At 41.6% G+C, this 25,967-nt stretch overlaps 1 protein-coding gene across 2 annotated transcripts in view; it reads right to left on the bottom strand.

The window, feature by feature from the left end:
• Positions 1–25,967, bottom strand: part of LOC128701516 (uncharacterized) — a 433,895-nt gene that overhangs the window by 372,334 nt on the left and 35,594 nt on the right. The gene's annotated exons all lie outside the window — the stretch shown is intronic.

Here is a 25,967-nt window from a genome sequence, read left to right as displayed (position 1 = left end):
AGCAACATGTGGTGGTACTAGACGAGAACTCTCTAAACTTGGGATGTTACACATAGTATACTGTGATGGTTCAGCAGCTAGGAATGGTAACACTATGTGTAGTGGTAGTCAGAGAATACATTGACATCGACAACACACACACACACACACACCGAGACAGGACTTGGCTTTTCTGACAATGTTTCCTAAACCCAGACGGAACTTCATGCAGTTTTGAATAGTTTGAAAAAAAAAGTAGATAAGAATTAAAATGTTTACATTAATATATCCAGATGCATTTATGTTAACCCTTTTTGGGAATAGTTCCTAGCCCTTTTGTACCTTCATCCGTTCTTGCGCTACCATCCAGGGGATGGATATGGGGTACATTATAAACTAGCCACCTCGGCGGCAAAATCTCAATATTAACTCATATTAGAGACGCTTTAAATTACCTTAACAGTAAAAGGCCATATTAACAGAACAAAGTATAAGGTTAGGAACCTTATTAGTGAAACTAATAAAAACATGCATCAGGTTAAGTTAATGCGAATACCCTCACACGTGTAAAATTCCGAATTAGGCCTGGTCATGGACCGGGCCTCGGGGGCGTTGATCCCCGGAACACCCTCCACTTATGCTCCAGGCTTAGAAAAGAGAAGCACAGAAAAACAGGTCCACAATATGTCCACGTTCTATCTCAGTTACGTAAAGACTGTGATAAGAATGAATCAGCAGGGACCTCACAGAAGATCGCCCATGACACTAACAACCAACACGTTAAACCACTACGTGCAAGTGCCTTCCAATTCATTTTTTTTTTACACGGGGGAGAGGAAAGAGAACTCGAAAAGACTCAGTTTACACGAGACTGAGATTTAACGACATTATTACTGGAAATGTGCTGGCGATGTTTGTGGTAAGAGATAACGAATGTAAAACCTGGAAGATGTCTCGTGTACACACACTCAAACATTATGTTTAAAAATGTATGTTGATAAAAGAATATATAAATAAGAACATTTGTCATGAAGAACACCATGGAGATAAATGGTATAATATAACAACGCTCTTGACAAAATATACACAAGGTAGTGATCCTCTCCTGACAACGAGTCGCCCACAGAGTGAATCTCATCGAGTCACACCTCTCTGTGACCTGTAAAAGCCCACTGAGCGAAACTTTGTCAGTAAAGGATGGCCAATAAACACCACCACCAACACTGGATAATTGTATGAGAGTGATAAAGTTAATAAAGTAATGATAAAGTAAGAAAACTCTTCAATAATCAAGCAATAAATCTCAGACATATGTAAACTGTACCAATGAAAGTTTGTCAGCCTTGTGTGAGATACATATGTCAGTAGCATGTATTTGTGAGACCTATGTGATATACATATGTAAGCAGCACGTATTTACTACTACTACTGCTGCTGCTGTTGCTACTACTACTACTACTACTGCTGCTGCTTCTACTGCTGTTGCTGCTAATACTACTCCCACCCCAGGTGTGTGTTTAGGGGGAGGGGGCTGACTGGTGTTCCCTCCGGGACTGACTTTTAATGAGAAACGTAAAGATTATCACCTACACCCTCGACCCTCACTGATTCATCACGTGACCTGTTATTGACAGGTGGGAGGGAAGGACGGAGACAGGGAGACGGGTGGCGAAGAGGGAGAGGGAGAGGGAGACATGAGATGGAGAGGACGAACAGAGGGGAGGACGAGGCAGGGAAAGGATGGGGGATGGAGATAGCGTAGAGGGTATTTGAAGGAGAAAGAATGTTAAGGCGTGACTTAGGATAAGACGGAGGAGGATATAGAAGGAAGGAAAGGATTAGAGGGTGGGAGGTGGGGACAGAGAGAGAGAGAGAGAATACTAGTAAATATAACTAAGAATACTAGTAAACAATTAAGAATACTAGTAAACATAACTAAGAATATTAGTAGAATTACTCACAATATGAAGGTCAAAGGACACAAGTACAAGTAATGAACATCTTGACAAAGCTCCTGGAGAGCGAAACGTTGCCACAATAAAATATCGTGTTGGTGCACTTGTGTCCTTTTACCTACAAGAAAAGCTTATAACGACGTTTCGGTCCGACTTGGACCATTTACAAGTCACCCTAACAGAAGAGATGGCAGGAAACAGGACAAGTGTTTCCTGACGCGGGTCTTAGTCATGTGATGACCCACACCTGGAGCTTTTGGTTATTTGACCGAGGCCTTCCACAGGCTTACTCCTTCACCCTTTTGAATATTATGGTTATTATAATCAATGTGTATAATAGAAGAGAATGAGCCGGCATATATAGGGAAGTATTATTATTATTATTACTATTATTATTATCATTATTATTATAGCAGCAGCAGCAGCAGCAGCTGTAGCAGCAGCAGCAGCAGCAGCAGCAGCAGCAGCAGCAGCAGCAGCAGCAGCAGCAGCAGCAGCAGCTGTAGCAGTAGCAGCAGCAGCAGCTGTAGCAGCAGCTGTAGCAGCAGCTGTAGCAGCAGCTGTAGCAGCAGCTGTAGCAGCAGCTGTAGTAGCAGCAGCTGTAGCAGTAGCATATAGTAGGAGTAGCATGCAGTAGCAGTAGCATATAGTAGCAGTAGCAGTAGCATACAGTAGCAGTAGCAGTAGCAGCAGCAGCAGTAGTAGTAGTAGTAGTAGAATATCCGCTAGGAATTTTTACTGACCTAAGAAAAGCTTTTGACACAGTAGACTACGGCATCCTACTCCACAAACTTGACCATTATGGTATAAGAGGCCATGCTCTTGGATATTTCAAATCCTACCTTACTAATAGGTATCAGTATGTCACCATTAAAGACACAGCATCATCAACACGGCCACTGATACTAGAGTTCCGCAGGGAAGTGTCCTTGAACCCCTGCTCTTCCTCATATACATCAATGATCTTCCAAACGTATCCCAACACCTGAAACCCATTTTCTTTGCTGACGACACGACTTATGTCATCTCTCACCCTAATTTTGCCACCCTCAACACCATTGTTAACGAGGAGCTGCTCAAAATATCGACTTGGATGACAGCCAATAAACTTACACTTAACACTGACAAAACCTACTATATTATGTTTGGTAGCAGAGCAGGTGTTGCGCAACATAACATATCTCACCTATGCTATTTGTGCTTGGGGATCAACTGCAGCAACACACCTAAAGCCAATAATGACTCAACAAAAAACTGCAGTAAGAATAATCACTAAATTCTATCCCTGGCAACACCCCCCCCCCGCACTATTCATAGATCTAAACTTACTCCCTGTTCAGAACATCCACACTTACTACTGTGCAATCTACATCTACAGGATCTTAAATTTCAATATTAACCTTGACCTAAAATGCTTTCTTGATAGCTGTGACAGGACCCACAGGCATAACATCAGACACAAACATCTCTACGACATTCCCCGTGTCCGACTAAACCTTTACAAAAATTCAATGTATGTCAAAGTCCCTAAAATCTGGAACACCCTACCTGAAAACTAGAACTGCAGACACATTCATCACCTTCAAAACTACCATTAGTAAACATCTTATCTCCCTGATACACCCCGTCAACTAACTACATAAAAACCACCTGGTGGTTCACACTTACACTCATTCACTCACCCATTTGACTGTAAGCACAGAAATACGAATCTTAATCTTAAAATAATGATTCCTAACTAGTCATAAGTTTGCCTGTGATACTCCAATATAGAAACTATGTATTGTGCCAAAACAAAAGCATTCACATTGCTAAACTCACAAACTAGTATTTAGTCAACTTACTCCATAATTTGTAATAATTTAGGGTTAAGAATTAATCTAAGTTTGCCCGAAATGCCTAGCCATGCTAGGTGTCCTACTGCCCCCTCTGTAATTAGTATTTTATTACATGTAAACCACACAATAATAAAAATCTGTAAACCCCGCATTGTAATCCTTATAGAGAATAAACTTGATTGATTGATAGTAGTAGTAGTAGTAGTAGTAGCATTAATACAAGGAGTAGTAGCATTAATACCAGTATTATTATTATTATTAGTAGTAGTAGTAGTAGTAGTAGTAGTAGTAGTAGTAGTAGTAGTAGCAGCAGTAGTAGTAGTAGTAGCAATAGCAGTAATAGGATATTTTAAAGATTAAACTAAACGCTTCTCCATGAATGGCTTGCTCGGTCTAGGACCGAACACGCCTGCAGCCTTGGTAAAAAGGAAAAAGAAAAACGTGTGAAGGTCCACAGACCAAATCACCGCCACTGTCCAGACCAAATCACCGCCACGGTTCAGACCAAGTCACCGCCACGGTCCAGACTAAATCACCACCACGGCCCATGGACCAAATCACCGCCACTGTCCAGACTAAATCACCACCATGGTCCAGACTGAATCACCACCACAGTCCAGACCAAATCATCACCACGGTCCAGACCAAATCATCACCACGGTCTAGACCAAATCACCCCCACGGTCCAGATCAAATCACCACCACGGTCCAGACCAAATCACCACCACAGTCCAGACCAAAAAACCACCACGGTCCAGACCAAATCATCACCACGGTCCAGACCAAATCATCACTACGGCCCACGGACTAAATCATCACCACGGTCCAGACCAAATCACCACCACGGTCCAGACCAAACCATCACCACGGTCCAGACCAGATCATCGCTACGGTCCAGACCAAATAATCGCTACGGTCCAGACCAAAAACCACCACGGTCCAGACCAAATCATCACCACGGTCCAGACCAAATAATCGCTACGGTCCAGACCAAAAACCACCACGATCCAGGCCAAATCACGACCACGGTCCAGATCAAATCACGACCACGGTCCAGACCAAATCACGACCACGGTTTAGACCAAATCACCACCACGGTCCAGACCAAATCACCACCACGGTGCAGACCAAATCACGATCACGGTCCAGACCAAATCACCACCATGGTCCAGACCAAATCACCACCACGGTGCAGACCAAATCACCACGGTCCAGACCAAATCACCACCACGGTGCAGACCAAATCACCGCCACGGTCCACGGACCAAGTCATCACCAAGTACACTTTTGTTTTGCTGTGTATTGATCGCCGAGGATGGGAAGTGTTACCATCACGCGAGCATTGTTTTCATTCTTAATTTCCCCCCCCCCTACTGCCTGCCCCCCTCTCCTCAATTTTGCCTCCCCCCCCCCTCCCTGTCGAAAATATTATTTTGGCTCACGGGATTAAATAAATGGTATGGAACCACATTCATATATTCGATTATTATTATTTTATCAATATTATACAAGTATATCTGTATAGTATGATACAAGTATATCTGTACAGTATGATACAAGTATGTCTGTATAGGATGATACAAGTATATCTGTATAGTATGATACATGTATATCTCTACAGTATGATACAAGTATATCTGTACAGTATGATACAAGTATGTCTGTATAGGATGATACAAGTATATCTGTATAGTATGATACATGTATATCTCTACAGTATGATACAAGTATGTCTGTGTAGGATGATACAAGTATATCTGTATAGTATGATACATGTATATCTCTTCAGTATGATACAAGTATACCTGTATAGTATGATAAAAGTATATTTGTTATTCACGCAGTATGTAGAGAAAGTTAAAAACAGTCACTCGCCTATGATCCCCAATATAAATCAATGCAAACCAATATAAATGAAAGTAAACCAATGTAAGAAACTGTAAACCAATTTAACGCATTGTAAACCGACACAAACAGGTGTAAAAAGATGCAAACCAATTTAAGGCATTGATTTATAACATAAAGAAATACAAAGCATAAACAAATGCAATGCTTAAAGCATCGTAAACCAATATAAACCAATTTCAACCCACACAAAGCAAGGTAAATACCCATGTAGGTAAAACATGGTATATTATGTAGCGAAAGTTGAAATATAAACCTGTGTGCCCTCAGTACCACTGTACACTGTCATAACACTGTACACTGTCATAACACTGTACACTGTCATAACACTGTACAGTCATAACACTGTACACTGTCATAACACTGTACACTGTCATAACACTGTACAGTCATAACACTGTACAGTCATAACACTGTACACTGTCATAACACTGTACACTGTCATAACACTGTACAGTCATAACACTGTACAGTTATAACACTGTACAGTCATAACACTGTACACTGTCATAACACTGTACACTGTCATAACACTGTACAGTCATAACACTGTACAGTCATAACACTGTACAGTCATAACACTGTACAGTCATAACACTGTACACTGTCATAACACTGTACACTGTCATAACACTGTACACTGTCATAACACTGTACAGTCATAACACTGTACAGTTATAACACTGTACAGTCATAACACTGTACACTGTCATAACACTGTACAGTCATAACACTGTACACTGTCATAACACTGTACAGTCATAACACTGTACAGTCATAACACTGTAGTCATAACACTGTACACTGTCATAACACTGTACACTGTCATAACACTGTACACTGTCATAACACTGTAGTCATAACACTGTACACTGTCATAACACTGTACACTGTCATAACACTGTACACTGTCATAACACTGTACAGTCATAACACTGTACAGTCATAACACTGTACAGTTATAACACTGTACAGTCATAACACTGTACACTGTCATAACACTGTACAGTTATAACACTGTACACTGTCATAACACTGTACAGTCATAACACTGTACAGTCATAACACTGTACACTGTCATAACACTGTAGTCATAACACTGTACACTGTCATAACACTGTACAGTTATAACACTGTACACTGTCATAACACTGTACAGTCATAACACTGTACACTGTCATAACACTGTACACTGTCATAACACTGTACACTGTCATAACACTGTACACTGTCATAACACTGTAGTCATAACACTGTACACTGTCATAACACTGTACACTGTCATAACACTGTACAGTCATAACACTGTACAGTCATAACACTGTACACTGTCATAACACTGTACACTGTCATAACACTGTACAGTCATAACACTGTACACTGTCATAACACTGTACACTGTCATAACACTGTAGTCATAACACTGTACACTGTCATAACACTGTACAGTCATAACACTGTACACAGTCATAACACTGTACAGTCATAACACTGTACACTGTCATAACACTGTACACTGTCATAACACTGTACACTGTCATAACACTGTACACTGTCATAACACTGTACACTGTCATAACACTGTACACTGTCATAACACTGTACACTGTCATAACACTGTACACTGTCATAACACTGTAGTCATAACACTGTAGTCATAACACTGTACACTGTCATAACACTGTACACAGTCATAACACTGTACACTGTCATAACACTGTACACAGTCATAACACTGTACACTGTCATAACACTGTACACAGTCATAACACTGTACACTGTCATAACACTGTACACTGTCATAACACTGTACACTGTCATAACACTGTACACTGTCATAACACTGTACACTGTCATAACACTGTACACTGTCATAACACTGTACAGTTATAACACTGTACAGTCATAACACTGCACACTGTCATAGCACTGTACACTGACATAACACTGTACACTGAAATACTTGTACATATATCTCAATAGTTTATCCAGGTCGTTTATGTTTATGGTCTTTACTTATTTTATCTTCTCTCTTCTTTATTCTTACCTTCTCTTATCTGTCCTACTCCGATTAAACATTTTTGGGGCTTACTTCCTAGGCCTTTTGTGTATCCATGTGTTCTTGCACTACTATCCACAGGGTGTATATGTGGTGCACTACCATCCACAGGGTGTGTATGTGGTGCACTACCATCCACAGGGTGTGTATGTGGTGCACTACCATCCACAGGGTGTGTATGTGGTGTACTACCATCCACAGGGTGTATATGTGGTGCACTACCATCCACAGGGTGTATATGTGGTGTACTACCATCCACAGGGTGTATATGTGGTGCACTACCATCCATAGGGTGTGCATGTGGTGCACTACCATCCACAGGGTGTATATGTGGTGTACTACCATCCACAGGGTGTATATGTGGTGTACTACCATCCACAGGGTGTATATGTGGTGTACTACCATCCACAGGGTGTATATGTGGTGCACTACCATCCACAGGGTGTATATGTGGTGCACTACCATCCACAGGGTGTATATGTGGTGTACAACAAACTAGCCACTTCGGCGGCAAATACTTTCTGTTCTCTTATCTTCTCTGTTCTTGTCTCCTTTGTTCTTGCCCTGTCTCCTCTGTTCTTGTTTTATCTCCTCTGTTCTTGTCTTATCTCCTCTGTTCTTGTCTTATCTCCTCTGTTCTTGTCTTATCTCCTCTGTTCTTGCCCTGTCTCCTCTGTTCTTGTCTTATCTCCTCTGTTCTTGTCTTATCTACTCTGTTCTTGTCTTATCTCCTTTGTTCTTGCCCTGTCTACTCTGTTCTTGTCTTATCATTACAATACACCGCCAATGAATTAAAGTAAACTAAAAAAATACTGTGCTAGCAGTCTCTTTGTTTTCTTCTCCATGTTAGGGGTGGCGAGGGGTTGAGAGGGGATGGGAAGGAGGAAGAGGAAGGGGAGAGAGAAGGTGGAGGGAGGGGAGTGAGTTAGTGGATGACAGATGGGATGGACACTTGATTCTCAATCTCATTTCATAACTGGATGAAGTGGAATAACAAATATTTATAATGCAGACGGAGAGGGGCAGGAGATGGGGGAGAATGTGAGGATGGTGACGGGGTGGGATGGTTGGTGTAAGGGTGGTGGGGGCTGGGTTAAAAATATACGTGATGGGTGTCAAAAATTGGCTGGATAAGGGGAGGCAAAAGGAAGAGGACAACTGTGAAGGGCGGAGGGAGGGAGGAAGGGAGGTGGGTAAGAAAGGAGGAGGTGAGTAAGGGTGGGGGAGAGATGGTGGATGAGGGAAAAGAGGCACGGTCCAAGAGGGAGAATACAAGGTAAGGGAGAACTGGAAGTGGGTTAGGAAGGACTGGAAGTGGGTTAAGGAGGACTGGAAGTGGGTTAGGGAGGAGGGTTAGGGAGGACTGGAGGTAGGTAGAGGACTGGAAGTGGGTAAAGGACTGGATGTGGGTAAAGGAGGACTGGAAGTAGGTAAAGGAGGAGGACTGGAAGTGGGTTAGGGAGGACTGGAAGTGGGTTAGGAGGACTGGAAGTGGGTTAGGGAGAACTGGAGGTGGGTAAAGGAGGACTGAAAGTGGGCAATGGAGGACTGGAGGTGGGTAAAGGAGGATTGGAAGTAGGTAAATGAGGACTAGAGATGGGTAAAAGAGAGCATAACGTAGGAAATAAAGGGAGGAAGTGTAAGCTTTAGGGAGGTCTTTGTGAAGGGAGACGGTGAGATAAGGCAACGGTTAAGAAAGGGAAGAAATATTTAAGAGACATGTGGGAAGAGGAAGAGATAACGGAGAGGTTGAGAGAGAATGGTAAAAAAAAGTACTTGGCGAGGGAGGAAATAAAGAAGAAAAAGATAGACGGATGGGTAAAGAGGAGAGGGAAAAAGAGAAGAGGGATGGGTAAAGGGGAAAAAGAGGGAGGTGGGGAGTGAGGCTGGAGGGATGGGATTTTCGATGCCTTTCCAATATGCTAAGCAATTTGTATTTCACATCTCGAGCTGACAGCTTTCACGCTCCGCTGGGTCAGACTCTCTCACTCTCTCTCCCTCCCTCTCTCTCTCTCACTGATTTTATGAACAAGAAAAGTATACAGAACTGCATTACCGCCATGCTTACAGCACACACATCTAGTGGGTTTATCTAGTTTCTTGATTTATAATCTGCATTTGATAACACAAACAGATCAGTTATCTTACACGAACTAGCCAAAATGAATACCGGTGATAACCTACTCTGTCGGATAGCAGGTTATCTGTCAAATTAAATATCATCGGTTTTTTGCCAAGGTTTTAAAAGCAAGACTAAAGGTAGACCACACACTACATTATACTACACCACACTACATTATACTTCACTACACCACACTACATTATACTTTACTATACCACACTTCATTATATTATACCACACTACAATACACTATACCATTACATTACAATGTACCAAACTACATTACATAATACCACGCTGCATTACACACCACACATTAGAGTACACCACACTACATTACACTAACACCAAACACAACACTACACATGGCACTACACCACACCACTATACACTACACAAACTATACACTGCGCCACACACACACTCTACACCACACAGCATGTTAATGTTAGCTAAAGAAAAATCTCTCCAGCCCTTGAAGCTATCGCAGAACAAAGTCAGGAGTCACAGCAAGGTCAAGACTGTCTCTGCTTCCTTGTCACTGTTCATAATTTCTACTACAAATTGAAACCCTCAGAATTATTCCTGGCTGCCCTAAAACTACCAAGGTTCTTAATATGAGGAAGGAGCTTGGTGTTCCTAGTATCAGTGATATAACTGAAATTAACACTGTATTCGGTATTAAAATGTTGAGAAAATAACAGACCCTTGTCACCATAAATCTTGCAATTACATTTAATCTTGTAACCCGTATGAAATTTATTATAGACAACAAAAGCATTTTACTCCTTCATGAAACCAGTATTCATTTAACGTCACGCATCAAAAGCCCTCTCAGAGAGCTCATAACAGGAATTTGTGTCAGTGGTAGAATTACTGACAAAAGGCCTGGTCATGGACCAGGTCGCGGGGGCGTTGACCCCGGAACACCCTCCAGGTATACTCCAGATGCAACTGTCACATTTTATTGTGGCAACGTTTCACAATCCAGGTTTGTCAAGCCGGCTTGATAAAGCTCCTGGAGAGCGAAACGTTGCCACAATAAAATGTCACATTAGTCTATTTGTGTCCTCTTACCTAACAGGAAGTATTTATCTTAAATTAATTACAAAGAAAACTGCTCAAGAAGAACTTTTTCGCTTCACTGATATTAATAATACATCAAATTTGCATGACAAACTAGAAACAGGAGGATTTCAACTCTCTAACTAAACCAGATCCCAGATTCATCTACGTCGTTGAAAATCCAGCGGTAGATCATATATGAGAGTAATCTGCCAAAATGTCAAGGAATATTCCTGGACCTCGCGTATGTCCGAAGTCTCTGGTGGTAGTGATCCTACTGACTACAGATGATAACAATTCACCTGAACCACAGAACGGCCACTCTGCCTCATTTCGAACATGCTGTATGTCAAGTACAGCACAACCTCAACCGACTTAGTGTGGAGAATGAGGTAATCAGTCCCTCAACCTTGAGGGACCACATCGACTCAAGGTTGAGGGACTGATTACCTCATTCTCCTCCTGTTCTTCATCGACTTAGTGTGACAGCTTTCCGTGATGCATGCTGGGTGAATGAGTAAGCTTATTCAGGCATAGATACACATTAGTACAATTATCATACACAGTGTAAATTACAACCAATGTGAAAAAAAAGAGTGAGCTTCAAAGCGCTTTCGTGATTTCTTACATTACCATGGCCCTTGATGAATCTCCCACCAGCGTGGCTGGTGGGATATTCATCTATAAGACTTGCATTTGTGGTCACAGTTGGGCCCATGCTAACCTCCCTGTGATGTATAAATATACATGCTTGGAAAAATCTTATTGCAACCAGCTGGCCCAGTGGCTTGCGCACTGGCCTGGAGTTTTACGACTCACTTGCCATGGGTTCAATCCCCGCCCTTTCCCTGGTTTGTTTGCAACCGTGATACTAGGATTTCGTGACCCACTCAAGGACTATTCTCTCTTGTCCCCGATATCAAGCACCAGGCTGTGATTGCAGCCTACATCCACGAGACTTCACTGTGCGCCCAAGGAGTTACTAAAGATGACTCAACGCCTTGCTCATCCCAGAAGATAAGATTTGTTCGTTTCTTTTTTTAGCCCAGAGGAGGGTTAGCTACCCAAGATAACAAGTGCATCATCGAGGAATGTCTGTCTTATTTCCATTGGGGTCCTTTAATCTTGTCCCCCAGGACGCGACCCACACCAGTCGACTAACACCCAGGTACCTACTTACTGCTAGGTGAACAGGGACAGCTGGTGTAAGGAAATATTCCCAACAATTCCACCCGTGTGGGGGATCGAACCACGATCACTCAGTGTGTGATGACAGAGTATTGCCATCCAAGCCACGGGAAGGTGAAGGCTTCGAACTGAAGATCTGCGTGTGCGGTGGTAAGTTAAACACCTCTCCGTACCTGGATTATCAGCAAACCCACAAGACGTCCGTCTAGACGGCTGGAATATATCGGTAAACAGTGCTTTGCAGTCGCCATATCAGCCTCGCCGTGGTTCCAAACAAAGATTGCCCCAGTCCACTGGAGAAGTATCATGTTTTGCTACCACCTGCAGGCAGAAACCAACAAACGACACGACTCGTTCTGCTCTTGCTGCTATCATATAAATTAACATTTTAGGGATGTGTTTCATTTCTAGGTAATAGTATCTATCTATATGCATATAAATAGTTCAGAGAACCGATAAGTTGATAAATTATATACCTGTGAAACACCGGGATACTTTTACTGAGGAAACGTTTTGCCACACAGTAGCTTCATCAGTCCTATACTAAGAAGAATGGTGAAGATTAGGAGTTTGAGGAAATCAGTCATTCAGCCAGTGAAGTCTGACCATTATCCGCAAGTGACAACACTCGTAGAACTAGAGGAAAAGGTAAGGCTAGTGAAATCGTTTGATTCTCAAGACTCGTACGTATGTTGAGTTATGTAGGAACTACAGTGGACAATTTTTTTTTCTTATTCGCCGGTATTCTCCCGGCAATTATGTTGAAAATTTGCCTGGTTTCTGTCTGGTATGCTGATCTCATTTATATACTATTCCATTGACAATAATATTGCTGTAATATGGCGTGTGCTGGTGGTTTGGCGCTGAGAGAGAGAGAGAGAGAGAGAGAGAGAGAGAGAGAGAGAGAGAGAGAGAGAGAGAGAGAGAGAGAGAGAGAGAGAGAGAGAGAGAGAGAGAGAGAGAGAGACAGAGACAGAGACAGAGACAGAGAGAGAGAGAGAGAGAGAGAGAGAGAGAGAGAGAGAGAGAGAGAGAGAGAGAGAGAGAGAGAGACGGACATATACGAATGGTTGGCTCCCAGCACAGACAGGCTGGCACCTTGCCCAGCCAGGAATCAATATATCCTCTGCTCGACCCTGGAATAGTGAGGTGCCATCCCTCGCCACACATACACACACACATTCACGACACTGCATACAGTGTACGTCATGGCCATATTGGAGTATGCAGCACCAGTATGGAACCCACACCTCGTCAAATATTTCAAGAAATCAGAGAAAGTGCAAAGTTTTGTAACAAGACTAGTCCCGGAGCTAAAGGATATGTCCTATGAGGAGAGATTAAAGAAATACAATCTGAGGACACTAGAGAAAATAAAGACAAGACGTGATATGATATCAACGTACAAAATACTAAGAACTGATAGGGTCGACGGGGACAGATTATCAAAATCGGGAAGGAGGAACACGAAGACACAGTTAGATACTGAAAACACAGGTGAGTCACAAGGTTTTTATGAAGTATTTCTTCAGTCTTAGTAGTCAGTAAGTGGAACGACCTGGAAAATGGAGTGGTAGAGGCAGGATCCATACATAGCTTTAAGAAGTACGATAATGCTCGCGAAGCTAGAAGAAAAGCCAAAAGACTAAGCTAGGAACTGAGACTCAACCTCTGCAACCACATTTAGGCGAGTATAAACCTTGGTAATAGATACTTTTGGGATTTATATGTAGAATATCAACAGTTGTTTAGCTGTACATACATACAGGAATTAATGTACTTAACTTTGTTGCTGGTTCAGTTATTAACTCAGACTCTGGTGGCTTACTAACCCAGATTTTGACCTCTAAACTCGTAGGGGAGAAACAGAACGCTTTCATTGAGACAACTACATAACTTTAAACTTCTACAATGGTTCTCCTAGTAAATGATTAGAACTTAGTCTAGAATAATGATGGACAAAAAAAACAGATATTTATTTGCAATGAGCCACGGAATAAATGAGCCTTTTACTCAGCTTTACTGTAATGAAAATAAATAAGTATAATATATCATGGCTCATATAGAAGAGGTTTGGTTAATTGGGTTTAAAGGCTGTCGACTACACGAGGGGTAATTGAGGTTCCATGACACCTCTACACCACCAATCAGGTTAACTTTAATACCTAAAATAGAGATTACAGTACTCTGTGTGAATACACTGAGATATATGCAACTCTGAGTATATACACCTCTAGGTAAACAGACAACGAGAGGTATACATCTCTGGCTGTATATTCACCAAGAGACTGCGAGGAATAGGTTCAAGCAGTGTATGTGTATATATTTCATTCATATCGTTGTTGAGTATTGAGTCACACCTCACAACCTAGGGTGGTGTTTGTACAACAGTGCCGCCTAGCTCCCCAGACAGGAACTACCGTTGTTGACCTGGTGAGTGGGCAAGGCAGGAGTCACTTAACTCCTGACTCGGTTAAAAGATTAAGTAATCCACTGGGATTAATAGGTTTTTATGTCTTATTAGGTCGCCTGCATTTGACACTTGATTTAAGGAATTTATTTTACTAGACTTCAAGATTATGAATAAATAGAAACTTTTTTCTCTCTATTGCAGACACAGTTAATGGGAACCCAAACGGAAATAAGTCACTTTGACTTTTTTGGTAGGTTATCCTAGGTAATTTACATACGTTACTTATGTATAACTGCATTTATGTGTACCTGTATCTAGATAAATTTACTTATGGGTCCGCTGTATAGCCCTTGTGGCTTAGCGCTTCTTTTTGATTATAATAATAATAATACTTATGGGTCCACTTTTTGTGGCTACTGAATTTCATATAATTACTGGAACTTCAAGTTCTTTCAGTTTGGTTTTTATCGTTGATACAAGTGTCACATCTCCATCATTTCGGATTTGAAGCCGCAGCTTGGTAGTGACATTCCGCTGTTGTAGTGTGACTTTGCCTTTATATTTTCACTTTAAACTGGGTTACCACGTTTCTCTAGGTGATAACTTTTGGTTCTTGTTAACCTGTGTTCTTCTTCAGACCGTAGAACTAGTGTTGACTGGTGCTAGTCTTGTGGAGAAGTGTTAACCTGTGTTCTTCCTCAGACCGTAGAACTAGTGTTGAGTGGTGCTAGTCTTGTGGAGCAGCTGGTTCACAGATTCTTGATCAACTGGTCCCCTGACGGCTTAACTGCTGCAGTTATCTTATGGTCATCGTGACCGTATTTTCTGTCTTCTCAACCCCTGGCCCCAACACTGCCTGACTCCCATAAGTCGCGTCCTCAAGACAACCTTTCATGTGGGAAGACAATTTTGGTCTAAAACTTCTAAACAGGACGTTTTTCTTTAATTTTCAAGACCTACCATGTCTCTATAGAGCTATGTGACCCTTGTGGGTTTAGCGCTTAGTCTTAATAATAATAATACAGAGCTTCTGTATTCATTATGTACTAACTCAAATTACTGTAACCTCCCGTCACCTTTCTGGCTTCGTATCTATTATTAACATTGATTTATTGTATTCATTTATTGATTTACTGCTTCAGTCAGGGCTAATGTTTCATGATTTTCTCTATTTATGCAATGGGTATGTATTTTACAATTATCCTACATATCCCCATTTGATTAGTTTCCTGTTATATTTGTCCCCATTTGATTATTTTCCACAGACAACAACACACCTCTGGGTGCGCAATAAGGTCACAGTAAAAGGGTGATATCACAATATGCAAAATAAACAGTGAAAAAAAAGTGAAATTCCGAGCGGTTTCGTGATTCCTCACATTATCAAGGAATAATGTGAGAATCACGTAAGGGTTTGGGATTCCGCTATTCTTTCACTGGTTATTTTTCACCACTGAGCGTAAATACACTGAGACATACACCTATCTACACCACTAAACACTATTACCAGACGACTAGTAACATTAGACTGTCCTCAGAAGACTAGCAACTGAAGAGTATTTACAAAAGACTACCTTGAGGCCAACAGACGGTCATCAACAGAGGAAACATTAAAGATACCCAAGTGTTACAAATGTCTAATTTATCAACTAGTAAAATGTATTAAAACCTACATATTATAGGTTTTTAGCTCCTGTGATTAATTGTATAAATTTGCTGTTTCAGATCCAAGTGGACATTAGAATGAAAACATCAATTTGAATATGATAATGGTATACAATACCGACAAGTTGATCAGTAAGACACATGTGCAACAGTTAAGTGTCTTTAATCCGAAACGTTTCGCCTACACAGTAGGCTTCAGTTGAGTACAGAGAAGGCAGCAGAAGCAGTAAAGAAGACAATGTAATCAGTCCATCATCCTCGAAGACATAGCTTTGAGGCGGTCAGCCTCAGCCTGGAGAAGAGTTTTGCTCTATAGTCTGGAACACTGTTCCAGACTGAAGAAGCCTACTGTGTAGGCGAAACGTTTCGGAATAGATACTCAACTGTTGCACACGTGTCTCACTTAAAAACATGAAAATTAAACACCGGTGCTGTCATAAATTTTAACACTAGAGAAAAATCTGCCTGACTGATCTGGCTCTGATCCACCGGGAGACCTGAGCAAGGACCTGGCCGCAGGGGCGCTGACCGACCGGAACACCCTCCAGGTAGAGACTGATGCTGGCATGATCACTGCTCACCAGGACTAGGGTTGTTATTGATAACTGTAGATATAAATCCAGATGAACTCCTGTTGCCCTTTTGGGGCCTAGTTCCTAGGCCTTTTGTGTATCCATATGCTCTTGCACTACCGTTCACAGGATGGATATGGGGTGAACAATAAACCAGCCACTTCGGTGGCAAAATCTGAATCTAAATTACCAGGACCAGTGGGCTGGGCTGCAGAATTCCGTCGTGGCAGGAAATCTAAGACTATTCGAGGTCTGGCAGACCTTCCACATCAATAAACAAGGTAAACATTGAGGCCGCGGAGCGAATTGTGATATAGGATCGAAGCGTGACGGTGCGTCAGGTAGCGAACACTCTGTGGATCAGTTATGGCTCAGTTGAAATCGCTCTCCACCAATACTTGTATATAAGCAAAGTCTGTGCTCGTCGGGTGCCGAAAATGTTGACTCCCGAAATGAAGGGAAACTGGATGTGATGTTCGGAGGAGAATCTTGAGTTGATGAAGCTGGACTGAGGAAAATTTTAATCAGCGATCTGTAATAGGGGATGAAACATGGAGAGCTGTCTACCATACCCCAGCTCCTTCACGACAAAGCTGTTCATGGTGACTAATGAAAAATAAAGTTCGTTCCATTTTATTGTCGTCTCTCTTGATATTTTAGCCTTGCTTTATTAGTATAATTAAGCGCTAAACCCTAAGGCTCACACAACTGTCTTATTATCCCTGTATGTGTTAGTTACCATCTTGTCCTAGGTACATGTCGATTAGACACTAGGCCTGTTGTATGTGTGTGTGTGTGTGTGTAGTCGCCTAATTGTGGTTGCAGGGGTCGAGACTCGGGTCCTTGCCCCGCCTCTTCACTGACCGCTACTGGGTACTCTCTCCCTGCTCCATGAGCTTTATCATACCGCGTCTTAAAACTATGTATGGTTCCTGCCTCCACTACATCTCTTGCCAGACTATTCCACTTCTTAACAACTCTGTGGCTGAAGAAATACTTCCTAACATCCCTCTGACTCATCTGAGTCTTCAGCTTCCAATTGTGACCCCTTGTTTCTGTGTCCCATCTCTGGAACATCCTGTCTCTGTCCACCTTGTCTATTCCACGCAGTATTTTGTATGTCGTAATCATGTCTCCCCTGACCCTCCTGTCCTCTAATGTCGTCAGACCGATTTCTCTTAACCTTTCTTCGCAGGACATTCTCCTTAGCTCTGGAACCAGCCTTGTTGCAAACCTTTGCACTTTCTCTAATTTCTTAGTGTTTGACCAGGTGTGGGTTCAAAACTGGTGCTGCGTACTCCAGTATGGGCCTGACGTACACAGTGTATGAAGTCTTAAACGATTCCTTACTGAGGTACCGGAACGCTATTCTCCGGTTTGCCAGGCGCCCATAAGCCGCAGCAGTTATCTGGTTAATGTGTGCTTCTGGCGACGTACTCGGTATTATACTCACTCCTAGATCTTTCTCCTGTGTGTGTGTGTGTGTGTGTGTGTGTGTGTGTGTGTGTGTGTGTGTGTGTGTGTGTGTGTGTGTGTGTGTGTGTGTGTGTGTGTGTGTGTGACTATAGTTAAGATAAACTACTGATGACAGTAGTGGTGTACATAAAGGCTGTAGTGATGACTAATGACAACTACAGTGATGACTGTAGTAATGAAGATAAGGCTGTAGTGGACTGTATCGAATATAGTAAAGATATGACTGAAGTGATGACTGTGGTAGTGATAACTGTGGTAATGATGAGTGTGGTAGTGATAACTGTGGTAATGATGAGTGTGGTAGTGATAACTGTGGTAATGATGCGTGTGGTAATGATAATTGTGGTAATGATGAGTGTGGTAGTGATAACTGTGGTAATGATGAGTGTGGTAGTGATAACTGTGGTAATGATGACTGTGGTAGTGATAACTGTGGTAATGATGCGTGTGGTAGTGATAACTGTGGTAATGATGACTGTGGTAGTGATAACTGTGGTAATGATGCGTGTGGTAGTGATAACTGTGGTAATGATGAGTGTGGTAGTGATAACTGTGGTAATGATGACTGTGGTAGTGATAACTGTGGTAATGATGCGTGTGGTAGTGATAACTGTGGTAATGATGAGTGTGGTAGTGATAACTGTGGTAATGATGAGTGTGGTAGTGATAACTGTGGTAATGATGAGTGTGGTAGTGATAACTGTGGTAATGATGAGTGTGGTAGTGATAACTGTGGTAATGATGAGTGTGGTAGTGATAACTGTGGTAATGATGAGTGTGGTAGTGATAACTGTGGTAATGATGCGTGTGGTAGTGATAACTGTGGTAATGATGAGTGTGGTAGTGATAACTGTGGTAATGATGCGTGTGGTAGTGATAACTGTGGTAATGATGACTGTGGTAGTGATAACTGTGGTAATGATGCGTGTGGTAGTGATAACTGTGGTAATGATGACTGTGGTAGTGATAACTGTGGTAATGATGAGTGTGGTAGTGATAACTGTGGTAATGATGACTGTGGTAGTGATAACTGTGGTAATGATGACTGTGGTAGTGATAACTGTGGTAATGATGAGTGTGGTAGTGATAACTGTGGTAATGATGACTGTGGTAGTGATAACTGTGGTAATGATGAGTGTGGTAGTGATAATTGTGGTAATGATGAGTGTGGTAGTGATAACTGTGGTAATGATGAGTGTGGTAGTGATAACTGTGGTAATGATGACTGTGGTAGTGATAACTGTGGTAATGATGCGTGTGGTAGTGATAACTGTGCTAATGATGACTGTGGTAGTGATAACTGTGGTAATGATGAGTGTGGTAGTGATAACTGTGGTAATGATGACTGTGGTAGTGATAACTGTGGTAATGATGAGTGTGGTAGTGATAATTGTGGTAATGATGAGTGTGGTAGTGATAACTGTGGTAATGATGAGTGTGGTAGTGATAACTGTGGTAATGATGACTGTGGTAGTGATAACTGTGGTAATGATGAGTGTGGTAGTGATAACTGTGGTAATGATGACTGTGGTAGTGATAACTGTGGTAATGATGAGTGTGGTAGTGATAATTGTGGTAATGATGAGTGTGGTAGTGATAACTGTGGTAATGATGAGTGTGGTAGTGATAACTGTGGTAATGATGAGTGTGGTAGTGATAACTGTGGTAATGATGCGTGTGGTAGTGATAACTGTGGTAATGATGCGTGTGGTAGTGATAACTGTGGTAATGATGAGTGTGGTAGTGATAACTGTGGTAATGATGAGTGTGGTAGTGATAACTGTGGTAATGATGAGTGTGGTAGTGATAACTGTGGTAATGATGAGTGTGGTAGTGATAACTGTGGTAATGATGAGTGTGGTAGTGATAACTGTGGTAATGATGAGTGTGGTAGTGATAACTGTGGTAATGATGAGTGTGGTAGTGATAACTGTGGTAATGATGAGTGTGGTAGTGATAACTGTGGTAATGAGTGTGGTAGTGATAACTGTGGTAATGATGAGTGTGGTAGTGATAACTGTGGTAATGAGTGTGATAGTGATAACTGTGGTAGTGATAACTGTGGTAATGATGAGTGTGGTAGTGATAACTGTGGTAATGAGTGTGTTAGTGATAACTGTGGTAATGATGAGTGTGGTAGTGATAACTGTGGTAATGAGTGTGGTAGTGATAACTGTGGTAGTGATAACTGCAGTAGTGCGGATTAAACCGAAGGTGCACAGGTGACAAGCAGCCTTAATTAATTAAACTCTCGTGTCGTATCTAGGTTTTTAACCCCAGTAAAACCAATCTATTCGAGCTATTAACAATGAAGAATTAATAGTCCAGGTTAACTCCAAAACAAAAAAGGCAGTGTAGCTCATTTCCATTGGAGTCTTGAGGTCTTCCCCCAGGATGCAACTCACAGCAGCCGACTAACTCACAAGAATCCACTCAGTGTTGGGTAACATGCGTTAGGAGACTTGCACACACTCAGGGCTTGACACCGGGTACACCGGTTGTGATCCGAGTGATCTACCTCAGAGCTATTATTACTACATTCCTTTGAAACCGCTAATATATATATATATATATATATATATATATATATATATATATATATATATATATATATATATATATATATATATATATATATATATATCCTAGGTAGTAGGTTGGTAGACAGCAACCACCCAGGGAGGTACTACCGTCCTGCCAAGTGAGTGTAAAACGAAAACCTGTAATTGTTTTACATGATGGTAAGATTGCTGGTGTCTTTTTTTCTGTCTCATAAACATGCAAGATTTCAGGTACGTCTTGCTACTTCTACTTACACTTAGGTCACACTACACATACATGTACAAGCATATATATACACACTCCTCTGGGTATTCTTCTATTTTCTTTCTAATTCTTGTTCTTGTTTATTTCCTCTTATCTCCATGGGGAAGTGGAACAGAATTCTTCCTCCGTAAGCCATGCGTTTTGTAAGAGGCGACTAAAATGCCGGGAGCAAGGGGCTTGTAATCCCTTCTCCCGTATAAATTACTAAATTTAAAAGAGAAACTTTCGTTTTTCTTTTTGGGCCACCCTGCCTTGGTGGGATACGGCCGGTGTGTTGAAAGAAAGAAAGAATATATATATATATATATATATATATATATATATATATATATATATATATATATATATATATATATATATATATATATACATATATAGTGGTTATATTTTAGTCACTAAACCTGCCGCCTGGATAACTTGCTGACGGTGCGTGGAAAAGACTTTTTTTTCCACATGTAAGTTATGGTAATTTAAGTGAAACATATCAAGGGATATCCTTAGATTCTTGTTGACAGGCGAATTGTATATAATATACGTAAAACTAATGACAGAATAAAATTTCATTTCAAAGGCAGTGTAGCTTCTCTCAGCTGGGAATATGTCCATTCCCGGGGTGCGACCCCATGACTGTTTATAATAATTATACGTGGATGAAATGTAAGGCTTTAAAATCATGACCTGTGACCTGCCCATGACTTGATAACACTCCACATAACAAAACGTTCCTCTTCAAGTTTGTTCTACAACATTTCTGTTTTCATAACTCATAGGCATCAATTTACAGCTAGATATGACTAGTGAGGTGTTAGACTTACCTATACATCTCTCCCTTCCCAGGTTTTCGACCCGGGTCATTTGGGTTGTGAGTTGAAGGCTCTACCACTGTGCTAAGAGTGTGTCTCGGGCACAGTGCTTACCATGCAAGACATGCAAACCTCTGCCTCATTCGCAGTGTCGTGTAGGTTACTCCTTGTGGTAATCAGCTCTAACCAAAAAGTCTGAGAGCAATCCAAAACAGGATGCTAAGATATATCCTGAACCTAGGGTGCACTGACCATTGTAGCATACTCCAGGTAGGTAGGTGGGTAGGTAGGTGGGTAGGTAGGTGGGTAGGTAGGTGGGTAGGTAGGTGGGTAGGTAGGTGGGTAGGTAGGTAGGTGGGTAGGTGGGTAGGTAGGTATGGAAGGTATCAGGCAACATCACAATCTTTTCAAATTACCGATGTCAAGAGTTATTCAGGCAGTATGTTTGGTTACTGGTTTAAATATGACTATTACGAATTTTCCAACATTAATTTAGGTTTGGGTTAATGAAGTTAAGTCAGGTTAATGTTTACCTAGAGTTTCACTAATATATATATATATATGCATAGTTCCTTTGTATAAAGGCAAAGGGGATAAAAGAGAGTGCAAAAATTATAGGGGGATAAGTCTGTTGAGTGTACCTGGTAAAGTGTATGGTAGAGTTATAATTGAAAGAATTAAGAGTAAGACGGAGAATAGGATAGCAGATGAACAAGGAGGCTTTAGGAAAGGTAGGGGGTGTGTGGACCAGGTGTTTACAGTTAAACATATAAGTGAACAGTATTTAGATAAGGCTAAAGAGGTCTTTGTGGCATTTATGGATTTGGAAAAGGCGTATGACAGGGTGGATAGGGGGGCAATGTGGCAGATGTTGCAAGTGTATGGTGTAGGAGGTAGGTTACTGAAAGCAGTGAAGAGTTTTTACGAGGATAGTGAGGCTCAAGTTAGAGTATGTAGGAAAGAGGGAAATTTTTTCCCAGTAAAAGTAGGCCTTAGACAAGGATGTGTGATGTCACCGTGGTTGTTTAATATATTTATAGATGGGGTTGTAAGAGAAGTAAATGCGAGGGTCTTGGCAAGAGGCGTGGAGTTAAAAGATAAAGAATCACACACAAAGTGGGAGTTGTCACAGCTGCTCTTTGCTGATGACACTGTGCTCTTGGGAGATTCTGAAGAGAAGTTGCAGAGATTGGTGGATGAATTTGGTAGGGTGTGCAAAAGAAGAAAATTAAAGGTGAATACAGGAAAGAGTAAGGTTATGAGGATAACAAAAAGATTAGGTGATGAAAGATTGAATATCAGATTGGAGGGAGAGAGTATGGAGGAGGTGAACGTATTCAGATATTTGGGAGTGGACGTGTCAGCGGATGGGTCTATGAAAGATGAGGTGAATCATAGAATTGATGAGGGAAAAAGAGTGAGTGGTGCACTTAGGAGTCTGTGGAGACAAAGAACTTTGTCCTTGGAGGCAAAGAGGGGAATGTATGAGAGTATAGTTTTACCAACGCTCTTATATGGGTGTGAAGCGTGGGTGATGAATGTTGCAGCGAGGAGAAGGCTGGAGGCAGTGGAGATGTCATGTCTGAGGGCAATGTGTGGTGTGAATATAATGCAGAGAATTCGTAGTTTGGAAGTTAGGAGGAGGTGCGGGATTACCAAAACTGTTGTCCAGAGGGCTGAGGAAGGGTTGTTGAGGTGGTTCGGACATGTAGAGAGAATGGAGCGAAACAGAATGACTTCAAGAGTGTATCAGTCTGTAGTGGAAGGAAGGCGGGGTAGGGGTCGGCCTAGGAAGGGTTGGAGGGAGGGGGTAAAGGAGGTTTTGTGTGCGAGGGGCTTGGACTTCCAGCAGGCATGCGTGAGCGTGTTTGATAGGAGTGAATGGAGACAAATAGTTTTTAATACTTGACGTGCTGTTGGAGTGTGAGCAAAGTAACATTTATGAAGGGATTCAGGGAAACCGGCAGGCCGGACTTGAGTCCTGGAGATGGGAAGTACAGTGCCTGCACTCTGAAGGAGGGGTGTTAATGTTGCAGTTTAAAAACTGTAGTGTAAAGCACCCTTCTGGCAAGACAGTGATGGAGTGAATGATGGTGAAAGTTTTTCTTTTTCGGGCCACCCTGCCTTGGTGGGAATCGGCCGGTGTGATAATAAAATAATAAAATAAATAAAATATATATATATATATATATATATATATATATATATATATATATATATATATATATATATATATAAACACTAATCTCTGGTCGAAGGAGACTGGAACCTACGAACAAGATACGCAGTGCTCTAACCACCGTACCCTACTGGACCAACACCTTGGCGCCCAGCCAACGCTAGACGTTTTGATCCAAGGCAGCCAGCATTCATCTCATCCCCCTGCATGCATCGACCGACGGGAGATTAAATATCAGACAACTGAACAATCGATGACTGAGGAATGCTTCTGAGATCACTTGTATTAGCGAAGAAATGTGAATCTCTCAAAACCGCAAAAATTTAGAAATGTTACAAGTGGCAGATAATGAAGCAGCTAAGCCTAAATCATTTCAACAAAATTACCAAATTTGGCCAAGTAATCTCACCTTGAGGAGCCAGTCATTTAGGGAAAATGATCCTAATTTTGATGTAACCATTGTATGCAGCCATGCATTATATACATTTTATATACAGTAGGTGAAAAAGACTGGAACAGGTTAACTAATAATGTTAAGATACGTAATAGCATAAACACTGAAGCAAATAACGCATATAAACGAAACTACAGAAATGGAGGACCGTGACTTTATGTATTAAATCTGATGCAAATACTTTGTATTTATTCAACTAATAAATAATTTTTAATGTATTGAGCGGTGACCTCGAGAGCAAGATAGTTAAAAAAACAATCACACATATTCTTTCCTGACGAACAAAACATCCTTCCCTCCTACGGTGTTTTAAAGACAGCTTCAGGAGTCACCATACTCTTACCTGACAAACAAAACACCCTCCCCCCTCTCTCTCCTCCCCTCTTCCCCACTCGTTAGAGAACCTCAACAACCACAACAAATCCTCTCCCTAACTGCCTCCCTCTTACCTGTTCTTTCTAGTCACCTGAGCCATGGCTCTCATTAAAGCCACGTGTCTTACCTAAATGACTGTAATCTATCCCCATCAACTTTCCCCCCATCCACAATTAACTAGGGTAGAACGGGTGCAGCGAACCACTGAAAGAATAGACGCAATAGATTAAGGAATAGATCTTCTCACACGTTCTGGAATAGACATGTTCTAGTCCCTGAGGTTATTAGGGCCGAAGAGAAGCGCTAACCCCGTAAGTCACAAAGAGCCAGGTTTATGGGAGGTGACAAGGCTTGATGCATGGGAGTGGGTGGATACCTCCGATTTCTGGGATCAAGAACCTTCACCAACACGGTGACGTGTAGTCCCGTAAAGCAGCAGGAAGAAGACAGAATTGTAGCAAAAATGAGCATAGTCTGGAACACTGGTGAGCACAGTCTAGAATATGGGTGAGCATAGTCTAGAACACAGGTGGTGCATCACCCACTGGCACGCAGGTGGTGCTTCACCCACTAAGAACGCAGGTGGTGTAGATGGATGAAGAGTCGGTTATCTGAGTATAATAATATTTTTTCGTTTCTTATAAGACACTATTCCCTCCACACAATTTACATATTCTCCTGTGATACGATAGTCATCTTGGGAGACAGTTCCCAAGCAATAGTAACTTCCACAGGTGCTGGAAGTCCACCTAGGAACCTGTTGTAACTACTGATCGCATTGTAAGTTCATTTAGGCACAGGTACACTTAAGTACAATTATCATACATTGTGATGTAAATGGTTTGAAAAACCGACAAGTTAAAGAATGAGACACTTCTGCGACACTTGGGAATTTTTATTTAGGAAACGTTTTGCCAGCCAGTGGCTTCTTCAGTCCAATACAAAGAAGGACGGCGGAAAAAGAGAGTTTGAGGTAATCAGTCCCTCAGGCTGAAGGACTGATTACCTAGGATAACCCCCCAAAAAAAGGTCCGATTTGCGCCCCCTTGTATAAGAAACCCATTCTGTGAGATGGAAGGAATTGAATACCGCA

The sequence above is a fragment of the Cherax quadricarinatus genome, chromosome 78, assembly GCF_038502225.1.
Source record: "Cherax quadricarinatus isolate ZL_2023a chromosome 78, ASM3850222v1, whole genome shotgun sequence".
In the NCBI taxonomy this organism is placed as follows: Eukaryota; Metazoa; Arthropoda; class Malacostraca; order Decapoda; family Parastacidae; genus Cherax; species Cherax quadricarinatus.
The sequence above is the reverse complement of the archived record's forward strand: the minus strand, read 5'-3'. Positions and strand labels throughout refer to the sequence as shown.